Raw genomic sequence first — 13,339 nt, 5'->3', positions numbered from 1 at the left:
TTTCACATGCACACTATTAATTAATAAACTCAGCTTACCTTTGTTGGCTTAGGCAAAATGTTTCCATTCAATCTATTTGTTGAAATGAATTTGGTTTTGGTAAGGCTTTTTGGGTTTAAGTTTGTTTTTTTTCCCAACAGGACAAACCTGACCCTTGCCTCTCTGCAACTATTCAGATTGTTTGCTTCTCTAAATTCTCTCAGTCCTTGAATTTGAGTTTATATTAGTGATTATACTCTATTTTGTTTTTAGCACAGAGCATCGATGTTTTCCCAACTAAGACTTGCTTCATTTTAATATTTCTTTTCCTGTAAATTATTTAATCTAAATGCCACTGGAATTTTTATTTATGGTCAAAAGTGTTCTGTGTGTTTTCCAGTGCCCAGCACAGGTTACATTATGAGAATGCAGTATTTCTATTTTTGGAGTATTTAGTTTCTAAATATGCATTAGAATAATTTTTACAAAGCAGGTTTCCCGTCAAGCGATTTTTCTATTATTATTAGGTGGCCTAGGTTAGAGGCTCCATTACATACCAAGCAGAAGATAAGTAACTCATAATCAGCTATGTTTCATTTTATATGAGGGAAGCTTCCATTGACCAGGAGGGAAATGATGCTGAGAAAATATTAAGAAAAATATCATGAAGATTCAAAAATTTCAAGAAAATATTGGTAAGATTTTTCTCAGCTTATATACATAGCAGTCTTATTCTACCTATTCATTTTGACATATGCTTCATGAAAAACTAATCATTTAAGGAGCCAACAGGAAAATTCAAGTGGTGAATTCCCTTACCTATAGCTAAAAATTAAATATTGTAAAGAAAAATGGTGAAAGAACAAACTATTTTAGCATTTCAACTAATTACATTGTCATTTTCTTGGTATTGCTATTTTTTTCTTTTTTTACCATTTTGATATTTGGTTGTGATAATGTTTGAATGGCCATTGATTACTTCTGGGCTTTTCTTTCTGTTATATTAGTCAATGTGACATTTTAAAAAATGCTTATACCAGTTGCTTTGATTATAATATCTAAATAAAATGTTTTAACATCACAGTATGGATACCTCTAACTTTGTCCTTTTTGCTCAAGAGAACTACTGATAAGAAAGTGCTTGGAGAAAAAAAAAGTGCTCTGTAGACTCCTGTGGCTGCTTGCTTTGCTTTCTGTCACTGTTTCATCTGTCGCTGTTTCAGTCACAGTAGGTGAAGGCGCCCTGTGAACACCAAGTTTGTGTGTTAAGTCTAGACTTTCCCAAACTAGCAATCAGCAGGTCCGGTCACTTTGCATGTGCAGAGATGGTGGGTGGGTGAGGAGACTCTCTTTGGCAGTCTTTGTATCCTGTGTCTTGATATTGTGAGCAGCAGCAGGCTGCTGGGCACACCCAGTGGTAATAGGCTCAGGTTTTAGGTGTGGAGTAGGGGTTAGGATGGGGAAGGTTTTTTAATCCTACAATGATGGCTGCTGCAGCTTTTGTTCAGACCATGAAAGATAGGATTCTGTAGTCCTTGACACCAGTTAGGGTTATAGTCCACCTAAGGTTCTTAGTCTTTTTGCCCATGTTATAGCCACTGTTTCTACTACTACAGCCCTTGCCCGTCTCTACTGCCTCTCCTGTGTTGCTATCACTGTCCTCTAAGATAAGGCTGGTCTCACCTCCTGCATCTCAGCCTTTCTGCAGCTACCAGAGTTATGCAGTCTCCAGCTCCAACTCTTCTGTAGCCAAACTGCCAGTTGCTTTAGTGCCTGTTACTGGTCCACTGACATACCACTATTTCATCTTTCTTCATGCTATTAGCTCAGTCTGTGTTTACAATAATAGTTATCAAAACCAAGATGATATGGATGCATGAGGGAAACATTTTATTGAACCTAATATTGCCATACTGGAGAAGTCAACAGAGAAAACCCTCCAAGCAGGTTCACAAAATGACCTGAGCAGCTGGATTATTCAACGAAGAGCTATTTCCACCAATCACTTCAGACCTCATTCAAAAATAGTTTATTTACAAGCAATCGTGATGTAGTCCTGGTTATAAAGTCCCTCTCTAAGGGTGACAGAAGAAATGCAACCCTTGGGTTTGGACGAAAATGGTTGAGGGAAGATTTAGTGCAAATTGTTAGAAGCAGCTGTGTCTGGTGTGGCACCAAGCAGCTTTGGTTGTCCTGTAGCATTGTCAAGGAATTTGTGAAATGTTCAGAACATCTGGTTCTGACACAGGGTGGTGTAGCTGAATGTCTGACTGACAAGACACCAGTAAAAAATCCATCCACTGTTGACTAGAGAGTTATATATTGTCCCATCTCCTAACACTTTGCTTATTTGTACAAAAGTCAATATCAAAGGAAATGTTAATAATAGAAAAAAATTAACACTAATATTCTAACCACTATTTGACATGCTTCCACAGTGCTTAGCGCCTCCCCAGAATCTCAGATAAATATATCTTAACCCCAATCTGCCTCAGACAACTGATCCTCAGTTTCCACACCTGTAATTACTCATTAATATTTCCTAACAAAGCAGGCCCTATGGAACACAGTTTATTGATCCTTCTTTTATGGAAAAAAGAGTTTGAAGTATTTTTCCTTCTTGTTCTACAGTTTTAACTGGGTTAATATTCACTAAACTTTATGAGTTCACCATTCTCCATATTTGAATGGTAGGCAAACTGAGGGAGAGGGAAGTTCAGACAGAGTTAGGATTACAATTCAGGCAGAATGCTCTGGAATTTCTCTTTGCTCTGAATCCGGTAACAATGATAATCATATTATAGAACTATGAAAATCATATACTACAATAGACAAGTGAGAATCTGATCAAAAAAGATTAATTGATGTGATCACATGTTATATTCTTTAACGTTTCAGAACTACCTGTGTTCATTGCTACTCTAAGCAGGAACTTCAGAATACTTCTCTTCCCTCTGTCAGTAAAGTTGAGGCCTCCGCCATCATATGCAGACTCACTGCAAATTAAGGAGGTTTCCCTAGCACTTATATGCACCTCTGATTAATGAGAGACCTCAGCAGGTGCTCTCTAGGGGCACTACCTGCCTGCATCTGTCATGACCATCTGGTTGGGTAGTCTTGCACAAAGGTCCTCCAGGCACTGATGCAAAGGAAATTCTACATATTTGGTGGCTAGACTTTGAGACTAGGTCTTCAAGGTATGATTGGGGAAATTTTGTTAATTAAAATTTAGATAGCTAGGCACAGTATTGGGATTCTGAGGCAGGAGGATTATTTGAACTAAGTTCAACCTGGGCAACATTGCAAGAACCTATGTCAAAAAATAATCAACTCACAACACAATATTGTTTAATTACTCTTTATTCCTGTTTATATTGAGAAAATTAATCTGATAAAAGTTATGATATATTCCCAGAATTATATGTAGTAGCTAGCAGAATAAACACATAAGGAATAATAAAAAAATGAACAAATATCAAGATGGAAAGTTCTCTCGAGTGAACTAATTCTAAGTACTCTACTACATCAGTAGACATCTGAGACTGAATCTGTGACAAACATGTAGTAGAGTGCATATCCCATTAAATCCAGCCTCACCCATAAACAATACAATCTAAAGAAGCCAACTCTAAGAAGTAAGAATCAATTTTTCAGAATTTAGTTTTTCCACTAAGGCAATAAATATTTTTTTGTTTGTTTGTTTTGGCTATGAATGAGGATTTATGGAGCTTGATCCTTCTGATATCCTATGCTTAGGAAATGTACCTTAGATAGGCTCTCTTGGAGGCCAGGCATAATGCTAAGCAAAGACTCTACTACTGAGCTACATCTCCACTTCAGAGAACAAAGTCAAAATGTTCTACAGAAGTTCTTAAAGAATCTAGTGACAATAAATTAGTCCTTTGTGATGCTGATGCCATCTGCTCTGAAAACAGCCATTTCCCTGTGTTCTTCAGGCAATATAAAAGTAAAATATGGGGTTGGCAGAATGAGACAGCAGGTTAGCTATTAATCCTGGAGATCTGGATTCAGTTTTCAGAACCCACTTGGTATGAAGGAAAAAGCAAACTCACTCAGTTTGACCTCTGACCTCCACATGCATTTCTCCAACATAAACAAACAAATAAGATACAAAAGGAATTACTGGAAAATAAATGAGCTTACGAAGTACCCAGGTATATAGTGCAGACATATCATAAAGGCAAGGCAGGGCCAGAAACACGGTATATCAAGAATTTCTGTTTCTGCTCTTCATGTGTGTTCATGCCTGCAAAACAAAACTGTGTCTTTGCATTTCTTACACTGTAGTTGTGGTGGTTTGAATATACTTAGCCCATGGGAAGTGGCATTATTAGGAGGTGTGGCCTTATTGGAGTAGGTGTAGCCTTATTAGAGGAAGTGTGTCACCATGTGGATGGCCTTTGAGGTCTCCAAGTCCTAAAACTCCACCTAGGTGCAGAAGAGTCTCCTCCTGTATGCCTTCAGATAAAGATGTAGAATTCTCAGCTCCTCCAGGCCCAAGTCTGCCTGCATGCTGTCATGCTTCCCATCATGATGATAATGGACTAAACCTTTGAAACTCTAAGCCATCTCCTATTAAATGCATTTGTTTATAACAGTAGCTTTGGTCATAGTATAAGTTTGTGTTGAGTAGAAGCACAGTAATTGAGTGGCTTTAATATAACCACATGCTTAACTTGAGATTAAGAAGCATAATAATACAAGAATCTATAAAATCTTATTTGAGTATCTATAAATAACTTGAGATATGGAGCATAACATATCAGACATTTAAATTTTATTTATAGTCTATTATGTGAATGTCTAATGGCACCTTGCTGCAATGATGGAAAATTTATAGTAAATAGTTCTTTTAGCTTTATTAGCTAATAAGTTTGCCTTCAACACCCTGCCTTTATTATTTAAGTTCCTACCTCTTTCTTTTCTCCATCTATACTACATTTCTAGAACTATACTGCTGGAACTACAGGAAATGGTACAGACACATGCACCAGAATTTGCTTGATTCAAATGCTCCATAAAATGATGTCCACCATTCATTAACCTTTGATGCTATAGATTTTTATAAGCCACTTCTTATCTCAAAATGTGGTACTCCTTCTAGGCAGTTATGACTTCCTCTTGACTTGATGGCCTGTAAAGGGAATGCTATGTTTGCTGCTCGTTGACCTGTGGTACTAAATCTCAAAATGAGTGTAGCCTTCCACTGGAAAAGGTGTCATTGAAAAAGACATTTGGTCAAGGGAAATGTTTCACTGACATGCCTTAGAAGTTTTAGGATTTGCTCTATAGCAGGATACACAAAGGAACTGCATGAGAGTTATACCCCATCTTGTTTTTACCATGTCCATTGGATGATTACTTACTTTAAAGGGACCAATGTGGGTACCAAGTGCAGAATGCTCAAGTCCTGTATTTAAAATAATATAGTGCTTGCATTGAATCTGCACTATGCCTGTGTACACTTGAAACTGTGTCTACAAAGTGTTATGTAAACTCCTACCAAACACTATCCATTTATGGAATTATGGCAAAGAAGGTCTGTACACACTTATCTCAGGCACAGTTTTTCTTTTATCTGGATATTTTCAGTTCATTGTTAGTTTTATCCATGGGGGAAGAATGCATTGATTTGGAGGGCTGACTGTTAAAAACAGTGTGAGTCTCTTTGCAGATGATGATGGCTTGTCTGCCAGGCTATCCTACCCCAGTCCCGATTGGGAAGAACACTTGGAAAGTGATTTGTGCCATAGAGCTGCAAAGCCTGAGATCTGAAAACATGAATTCAGGCCAGTGATTTTCTTTTGTTGGATCTTAGCAGATTATACATGGTAAGCAATGAACACCAAAGCTATTATCTTTGTTAGAAAACTAGCACTCACTGATCAACACAGAATGGTGCTCCACACAATACTGCAACACATAAAACTCACAACCAAACCAATAAAAGCTGACTGCTCTCAATGCAGAATGAAGCAGGAAACTCAAAAGTAGTTGTCCTTCTTGTGGGTAGATGATCAGGAATACACGTGTAATATTTGTGAACCAAAGTTTTGAAACTAAAGTATGTTTCTCAATGGACTAGAGGCCACATTTTGTCCATTTTAAATATACTGTTATTTTCTTTCAGTGAACAGGATCTGTAAAAATTCTGCCTCATGTATAAAGCAGGCATTACAGAGTCTTATTTTGTTAGTGACTAAATACCTGACAGAGATGACTAAATGTGGGAAGAGTACATTTTGACTCACAGATTCAAAAGTTTCAGTCTGTATGATGAAGAGGCTGTATGGAATGCCTAGTAATTCCTGTAAGCAAAATGATGCACAGATCTATAGAATAGGGGTGGAGCCATGGAGTGGACATGTAACCTTCAAAGTTTTTTACTATTACTACCTACAAGCACCACAGCTTCTTAAAAAAAAACACCACCATTTTAGGAATAAACATCCAAAACAAGAAGCCATCTCAGATATTTCAGTCAATCCATAACAAACTGTAATTTCAGTACACACATGCTTTTATTAAATCCCTGTCAAGTGATTGACCTAAAGATGTTGTATTCACTTTGTGTGTGTTCTGGGGATGCAACCAGGGCCTTGCACATAGTAAACATGCTCCCTGATACTGACTCACAAGTCCACGAACATTTTTTGATACACATTATATTTAAGAAGTACTAGATTTACATAGAAGTATAAAGGTGATAACAAGCTCCCCTGTGGCCCACACTCAGCTTTCACATTACCAACAGCTTAGAGTAGCACAGTTCATTTCTCATGGATTAATGGAAAAATAATGACAAGTAAATACTCCTACTCATTGTTCAGATGTTCAATTTTTTGAGCTCATTATTCAGATGTTCCAAGCTTTTGCCTATTGTTTTGTTCCTGATTTCAGCTGCTTATCTGGTACATTAAATGTGTTCAGTTTATATCTTCTTAGATTTTTCTTTTGCATATGACATTTTATTGGCCTTTTTTTCTTTTCAGTGAACTTAAAGTTTTGAGTAGTATTGGCCAAGGGTTTAGAAGAAATGTCTCATGATTGGCATTTAACCAGTGGGTTCCCCTGTTGTTAGTCTGGGCTTATGTGCTTTCTTGAAGATGATAGAAAAAAAGAGGCAAAACTTTTAGTTTTTTTTTTTAATTTTTTAAATTTTCTTTTGAGACAGAGGTGTAGCTTTGGCAAGCCTGGAACTAGCTGCATAGATCAAGTTAGCCTTGAATTTTCAGAGATCTGCCTGCCTCTGTCTTCTGAATTTTAGGATTAAAGTTATGTGCCACCATGTCCAGCTTTTCATTTAGTTTTCATTGTGTAAAATATTAAAGATGTCCACATACTTGCATCAATATGCTTATTTGCATATGCAGAAGAACCAGTACTACTCTTACAGTCATTTTCCTGCCTATTACAATCAGTAATCATTTGCATGTGTGGTTTGGGCTCCTACTATCTAGTCTACTATTCCAGGTATGATATTATTAACTATTATACTCAGGCTGTCTGTTTTGGTCTCTACATTTGCTTATTTTATGAAACTTCAATTCCCCTCGTTTAACCTCTTCCTCTTGTCTTGCAAGCTTCCCTTGTTGCATCAAGAGTTAAGCGTACATGGAAAGCCAGATGGCCTCTGCAGGACTTGTATAAGGCTTCCAGCACCAACACCTGGGGACTCACAGGTACCTAGAACTTCAAGTCCAGAGGATCTGATGTCCTTTGTCCTCTGAAATCATCCTCATGCACACTTAAAATAAAACAAAGAAATAATCATACCTTTAAAAACTACCCAGGCTATCAATATAACTGACTGCTGACCTTGGCAGTGGCCTTGAGTATTGTTTAGCAGGTTTTTCTGTTGTAACCTTTCTCTATTTCCCCTTTTTCAGGGTGTACACTTTGAAAAAGAGCTGTGCTTGGCCCATGTTAAGGTGTGGTGAGGCCACAGAATTTACACAAATTATATAAAAATTATATGTTTGGTCTCCTTATTCAATTAATAATACCAGTGTAGTTGTGTGAATTGCTCCAGTATTCTTCTGTTGTCTTGTTGATCAGATAGCTCCAGGTTTGGTCAATGGGAGTCTTTTCAGCTAGCTATCTAAGCTTTTGTCATGGCTCCATCACTAGTAAGGTCTTGTTTATTTATTTGCTTATTTTCAACTACCACACATTCTTGTTCTACACTATGCTCCAGGTTCATCTTGTCTATTTTCTGACTTAGTTCTAGGGAAAGCAATTTGTCCAAAAATTGTCCTTATTCCAGAATGGTATTAGAGATCAGGAATCAGGCTCTCGATACGCTCCTTGACTCTATGGTACCGTGGCTCCTCAGTTCTCTTGGCTGAAAGACAAAGAAATGCATGTAAATATGTGAATCTATTTGTATATATACACCTATAAATATGTTCATATGTGACCATTTGTATCCATATTAGGTTAACAGGCGTGTGTACTGACATACTCAATTTTAATCTATCACCATCTGGATAACTCCAGCTTCTCTTGCTATCTGGAGACTCTCACTCCAGCAGTGAATTGCCAGCTGCCATCCATTTACCTCATTCAGTTGAACATATCCAATTTCTAATCCAAAATGCATATGTCCAATTTGTCCTCTGCAGTTACTTTCTTTATAAGATTTCTCTATAGAGAAAGAACACACAAGACTGGTAAGTTGATAGATATTTATTCATTTAAATTTATCTACATAAACTCAAATTTGCATTATGATTGTTTTCTTGTTCATATAAAAAATAAAACTTGAAACCAAAGCCCTATGTGTATTCAATGATCAGATGAAGGTACCTGACTCATCCTTCCAGTATTTGCAGTACCATAAGGCCATGTTTCGAAGCATGTTTATCTATCATATGGCCAAAAGGAGCCATGCTCAACAGCAGGCAGTGTTCACAGTGGCCTTTGGGATTCTGACCCTCCTCCTGGTAATTCCTCATGCAGATACCTATATGCTTCCCATTTCTAAAGGCTCTGCTCTGCCATATGTCAGCTGGTTTCCATATGGTGTAGTTGCTGATACCATTAGGGATCACCCTTTCCAATAACTTAAACATTTAATAAGAATGCTAAAGATTCTACAGTACTCTGAAATATCATGGATTATATTTCCAATGATGCAGTTCCAGGGAGAGATATTTCTGAGGACAAAATACTATCTAGCAGTTATTAACTTGTCCCTCCTTAACTCTCCACTTATGTATCAGTTGGAATTAGACTACTTTTCTCTATGATAATATCTTTTATTCTCATCATTGTAAATAGGAGCTAGATGTGTTTTGGGAACTAGATGTTTAACGCATGTGTCTTTTGGGTATTTTTATTCATGTTAGAACTTAGCCTAAGAATCAACCACTTGACATTGTTCAATAGCATTTCAACAACCAAAGCAATGAGTTGTCAAACTCTTAATTAGAAGGAAGTTCTGGGGCACATTCACACAACAGGAGTAATTACATAAAACAATAGCCAACACTCTCAAGTACCACTTGTATGTGAATTACAACATGCAAGACTATACAGTGCCAATCTTCTTTGATTAATCTGTTCACTTTTTGTTTATTAAAAATAATTGATGTAAATATTAAAAATAATTGATGACTTTTGCTTTTTAAATTTTACATTGTAAAATAGCACATTAAATAAAAGTTCCTCTCCAACACATTGTAGAATACTTTGTGCTTTAGAAAAAACTGAAGGAGTGATTGGTGTGAAAATTGAGTGAGTAGAAGTGAAGAAATCATAGATGGAATATAAAGAAAATGATTGCCATAAAGCTATTTTTCCATATGGAAAATATCCTAGACCTAAAAACTTTAAAGTAAGTGTCCTTTGAAAATAGACTGTAGTGAGGCAGAGTCTGCACATACTGCCACCAAAGTTAATGCACAGAAGATAACCAAAATTAAAATTAAAGTGGAAAGTAGCTACCTGCAAAACACAAAAATAAACTTGGGAAAGTGTCTAGTAAAAATTTTCCTGCTGTAGCTAATACTTGTTTCAAAACTGCAGCTCACTAACCTCATGTCTAGATTTTCTTTGGGGAGGACAATTCTGTCCAGGGCTTTCTTAGTCAAAGAGAGATGTTATGAAATTGTGCCCAGTGTCTGTCCTTCTGTCTGAGAAGTCCATGTTTAGGCTTGGTTTTTAATGTTCTCACCTTTGACTTACTCTATCAGTTTTCCTTCTTTGCAAGTAGATCACTATCCCTGATACTTAATAGACCTTTGGAAGTACTCTGGATGGACTTAGGTATAAATAGAGGATTTATATCGCATATTAGGGTAGATTGTATACTTCCTGCCCTTGTATACACACACACACACACACACACACACACACACATGCACACATACACACACACATACACACACACTTCACACATACCCAGGGCAGCCTAAAACAGTAAAGGTAGTTACTAAAGAAAAGAAAGACAATATGACTCTTCTTGCAAGAAAGATCTGAGAGTAGATGGCAGAGAGCTTGTTTGTTTGGGCAGTTGTTTCCTGTTCTACCTTTTGATGACATAATTCCTAGGATAGTCTTAGGTCTACCTTTCCCATTTTCTTATTTTTAACTTAAAAAATCACTTTATGTCCATCAGCATCCTACCTTCACATATGTCTGTGTACATGTCCCTGGCTGGAGTTCTCAGAGGTTACAAAAGGGTACTGAATGCTCTGGAAGGAGACTTAAAATTTCTAATAGCCGAAGCTGGAGAGAACCCAAGTGTCCCTCAACAGAGGAATGGATACAGAAAATATGGTACATCTACAAATGGAGTACTACTCAGCTATTAAAAACAATATCTTCATGAAATTCTTAGGCAAATGGATGATACTAGAAGATATCATCCTAAGTGAGGTAACCAAAAGAATACACATGGTATGCACTCACTGAAAGTGGATATTAACCCAAAAGCTTGGAATAATCAAGGTACAAATTACAGATCATCTGAAGCTCAAGAAGAGAAAGACCAAAGTGTGGATGCTTTGATCCTTCTTAGAAGGGGGAACAAAATACCTATGGGAAGAGATACAGAGACAAAGTGTGGAGCAGAGAGTGAAGGAAAGGCCATCCAGAGACTGCCCCACATGAGGATTCATCCCATATACGTTCACCAAACCCAGACATTATTGTGGATGCTAAGAAATGCTTGCTGACAGGAGCCAAATTTAGCTGTCTCCTGAGAGGCTCTGCCAGTGCCTGACAAATACAGAGGTGTATGTTCACAACCAACCATTAGACTGAGCAAAGGGTCCACAACGGAGAAGCTAGAGAAAGGACTGAAGGAGCTGAAGGGGTTTGCAACAATGTCAACCAACTAGACCCACACCCTTACCAGAGCTCCCAGGGCCTAAACCACTAACCAAAGAGTACACATGGAGGTACCCATAGCTCTAGCTGCATATGTAGCATTGGATGGACTTGTTGGGAATCAATGGGAGGAGAAGCCCTTTGTCCCATGAAAGCTCGATGCCAAAGTGTAGGGGAATGCCCAGGCAGGAAGGCAGGAGTGGGTGGGTGGGTGGGGGGGATTTTCTCAAAGAAGCAGGTAGAGCGGCATGGGAGAGGAGGTTTCCAGGGATAGTAACTGGACAAGGGGATAACATTTGAAATATAAATAAAGAAAATACCCAATAAAAAAATAACCTGTAAAAAAATAGTTGTGAGCCAAAATGTAGATGCTGGCAATGGCACCTATGCACTCTAAAGGAGTGGTGGGTACTTTGAACTACTGAGCCCTTATGACTTTTTTCTTTTTAAAAATTTCATTCATTCATTCATTCATTCATTTTACATCCTGATTGCATCTCCTTTCCCTCTTCTCCTCTCTGTTCTACCCCTCAGATGTTGTTCCCTCTATCACCTCCTCCCCTTCTACTCAGAGTACAGGAAGCTTCTCATAGCAACCAGACCTGGCACATCAAGTTATAGAAGGACTAAGCATATCTTCTCCCACTGAGGTCAGACAAGAAGCCCAGCAAGAGAAAGGAAATTCAAATGCAGGCAACAGAGTCAGAGACAACCCCTGTTCCAATTGTTAGTATATCCACGTGAAGACTAAGTGGCACATCTACTACAAATGTGTTTGGTACATAGGTCTAGCTCATGCATGATCTTTGGTTGATGGTTTACTCTCTGTAAGCCCCCATGTGCCCACGTCAGTTGACTCTGTGGTCTTTTTGTGGTATCCTTGACCTCTCTAGCTCCCTCAGTTTTTCCCCAGACTCTTCCACAAGTCTCCCCATGCTATCTAGTGTTTGGCTGTGGGTCACTGCATCTGTTTTCTTCTGCATCTAGATGAAGCCTCTCAGGAGACAGTAATGCTAGGCTTCTGTTTAAAAGCATAACAGCCTATCACCAATAGTGTTCAGGGTTGGCTCTCTCCCATGGGATGGGTCTCAAGTTGTGACAGTCATTGGTTGCCCATTCACTCAGTCTCTATCTTTATTCATGAACACCTTGTAGGCAGGACAAATTTTGGGGTGAAGGTTCTTTTCAGTGACTTAGTGTCCACCTTCCTCCACTGGAAGTCACACCTGACTACAGGAGGTGACTTCAGTCTCCATATCCTCAGCTGCTAGGAATCTTAGCTAGGATCACCCCCATAGACTCCCAGGAACCTCCCTTGTCCAAAGTCTCAGGCTTATCCCATAGAACACCCCCACCAATTTCTGCTCTTTCTCTAAACCTCCTATCCTCTTACCCCTTCTCTTACCCCTCCTCATTCCCTCTCTTACATTCTCTTTCTAACCCCCGCTATCTTCACCCTTCCCCATCCCCTTTCTCACAGAGTTCCTGCTCTCTATCCACCTCCAATATCTATTTTATATCACCTCCTGAGTGAGATTTAAACATCCCACCTTGGGACTTCCCTGTTTCTTAGTTTCTTTTGGTCTTTGGATTGTAGCAAAATCAGTCTTAATACTTTTGTGGTCAATATCCACTTATAAATGAGTACATATCTCATTTATAAGTCTTGGTTTTCTCATTCAGGATCATATTTTGTAGTTCCATCTTTTTGCCTGCAAATTTCATGTCTTTGTTTTTAATAATTGAGTAGTGAATGTGAAAACTGAACCACATTTTGGGATCCATTGTTTTCTAGCTGCTTTGTTGTGGTTACTTTACGCATGAAGAAGAAGAGTCAATATACATGGCTTCTCACTGACCTCCTGACTTGAGTGAACTTAATAATATACTTGAATGAAGCGATGCATGCAAAATCCGACATTTCAAACACATCATACAGCAGCCTGTGTCTGAATGAACAGTGGTATTGATATCTGGTAGATATTTATAATATTCTGGGTCTTCT

This window comes from Mastomys coucha, unplaced genomic scaffold (genome assembly GCF_008632895.1).
Source record: "Mastomys coucha isolate ucsf_1 unplaced genomic scaffold, UCSF_Mcou_1 pScaffold14, whole genome shotgun sequence".
NCBI lineage: Eukaryota > Metazoa > Chordata > Mammalia > Rodentia > Muridae > Mastomys > Mastomys coucha.
This window is presented reverse-complemented; position numbering follows the sequence as displayed.